Source organism: Zerene cesonia, chromosome 23, assembly GCF_012273895.1.
Source record: "Zerene cesonia ecotype Mississippi chromosome 23, Zerene_cesonia_1.1, whole genome shotgun sequence".
Lineage (NCBI taxonomy): Eukaryota > Metazoa > Arthropoda > Insecta > Lepidoptera > Pieridae > Zerene > Zerene cesonia.
The window spans coordinates 2,964,105-2,967,145 of record NC_052124.1 but is presented as its reverse complement, the minus strand read 5'-3'; positions in this window follow the sequence as shown (position 1 = coordinate 2,967,145).

The window sequence follows — 3,041 nt, the reverse complement described above, 5'->3', positions numbered from 1 at the left end:
TGGCGGCTTCCGTTGATCAAATTATTGCCATACCTAACTGCATATCTGATAGATGACAATTGTCCACAGATCAAAAATTGTAAATAAGAATGTTTCATTAATTTTTTTATTTTAAAAAAGCAAATAATATCAGTGCCACATTCCACATAAAATAATAGGTGCTGAATTATTAAAACATTGAATTATACGAAAATCTGGATTTTAAAAGGCAATTCCTCCAATCATCCAACTCAATCCTTTTATTGACGTTTACTTTATATGAGCTTAACAAAAGAATAAATGTACTTAACACATGTACCCCCAATCATCATCAACTCGTAAAACTTTGCTTATCTGATTCTACTATGTTAGATCATTTGATAATTTTAGTATAATAGTAGTAGGTAATATGCATACATATACAGATACATATATCTAGGTATATATAATTGAAATTGAAATTGATTTTCGAATAGGTCATCTAGGTACGATATTACATATCAGAAAAAAAAATATATTACTCAATTTTGCTGTTGTATCGTGTATGTTTGTTACTCTTTACGTCATAAACAGCTGATAAGTCTGTATGAAATTTGGTACACAGATAGATTAGACTGAATAATCACATAGGGATCTTTTTGCCCAAACAAAACGGCAATAACACCGGGGGTTCTAGTTAGTTGCGATGTGATAATACTTAAAAATACTTCCAATCCGTTTTTTGGAATGTTCATTACTTACAAATATTATATCGAACCTTTTAATTAAATTCCAAAATTCTTACATTCCTAAAAGATCAGTTCCAACTTCTGTACTGTGATAATCATTCTCTGCGATCTGTGGATAGGTTAGTGCAACGCACAGTTCCAAGGTAGCTCTTTTTCTGTCACAGCCACCAGTATATAGAACTCTCTTCCAGAAAGCATTCAACAAGCACAAACTTTTTCTATATTTGCTAAACAAGTGCGAAATTACTACATACTTGAGCCTAGTCTTTCGCCCGTTTCTCCTTTAACATAGCCACAGATAATATAATTAATACTATATAGCTAAATTCTGTTCTTTCTGTCCTTTTTATATATTTATCGTGAGTATTTTATTAAAAGTTTAAGTAGCGTTTTTATTAAATATATATTACTTAATATTATATTATGTATTTTATCTATGCGCCTGTATGCTACGATCGTAAAATTATGCAAAAGATTTTGAGTTTTTTTTTATAGGTGTGATTCAAGGGGATGGTTTATATGTATATATCGTATTATTGCTCCCATGCGAAACCAGGGCGGGTGGTTAGTGTTATATATGTTTATGTGCGTATATTCATGTATTTATGTACTTCACACGTACCTCCTCTTTTATCTATAACTTATACGTATGAACAAATAAAACGCAAGACTGTAAAATAATAATTTTATTGCACAGAGATAATAAATTAAAATTCAGATAACAAATTATAATTATTTATAGCAATTAAAGGAATATGACATAAACATAATATATACGCTACTATTAACAGTTCCAACACAACTATTTATACTTCCTGTTCACATTCGCCTTACACCTAACATAATATATACACATCTTTTTGGTGAAACAATATCGAGTAAGGAATAAACAAAACCGAACTTATTTAACGCAATAATACTTATGATTGTGCATACCTTAGACATACTATAGTATTTTATGACTGGGAAATGGCACTGATTGTTGAATTTAGCCTTTCATTCATACACATAAAGCAGGGCTCCCTCAGTCATAAGCGACCTACACGTGTTCACTATTCAACTTGGACGATGAAAACTAGTGACAGAATTCTAAAATATCCGAATATAATATACAAAAATTCTACATCTTTCTCTTAAAAATCATTATTTTTCTAATTACTGAGTGAGTCATGTGTCGTCATGTCATTATATTTTCGACGAACATGTCAATATATTTTCGACGAAGGGTGCTGACCAAAAACTTAATGTATTAAACAAAACAAATGCCACAAACCGATAAATATTAATTCATTGTTCAAAAGCAATATGATCACATTAAGCATTTGCTGGATAATAATATAAATTATCTTTACAAGGTACAGTATCTCCTCAATATTTATTACTATTATAATTGCAAGACTATAAATGATTATACGCTCGAATAACATATTATGAAAGAAATTTAAATGAAAAATATCTTTTATCAATAATATTAACATATTTATATTATTAACAATAATAGTATTATACTCTAAGTATGGTTAGTGTTTTGATCATGAGAATGGCGTAAATGTAAGTTGTATTTCGATAAATAACTATTTTAAATCGAAAGTTCACTTCGTTTGAGCACAGTTAACTAAAAATACTTGCATGCTTTAATGATAACTGTATAAAATTAAACCTAACACAGCTGTTGACTATTTTAAAATGGCGCTTATTTTCTATAGAGAATAGAGTACACAACATCACCAACATTTGGTGTTGATTAATAGTCTTCGTTATCTTTTTGTACCATATTTTAGCATTCGCTTGGATTTTGACCGAACTGCACAAACATGTTTTATGTAAATATGTAATAAATGGATATAAACCTGTAAGATTATTCGGTATGGAATAACGTAGAGATTAATCGACCGACTAAGAGGAATGATATACTGTGTATGGTCCCTTTACGATAGTTAACAAGTTTTTAACGAAAGAGTATAGCTATAAGAAAAATATCCACACACGCTGAAGTTTTACATTACTCGTAGCGTTTCCAAGTTATAAAAAACTGGTTCCGTCCACAGACTTTAACGAGTACTCTGTATCGCTCCGACGCGTCGCAACGATAATCTTACAACTGCATCATAAAATCGAATTCATTTGGTTCGTTTCAACTAGCTGCACGACTGGCGCTCTTATCACAGACAATGCGTTTATATTACCGAGATAACTGTATTTGTAACGTTAAAACTAATGATTTGATCGCATTAAGTAAATATCCACAAAGTGTTATCATTAAGAACTACGTTTAGTCGAGGAAGCTGACATCTGTGGGGGCGGCGCGCGGGGGAGGGGGGGGCGCTAGGCGAG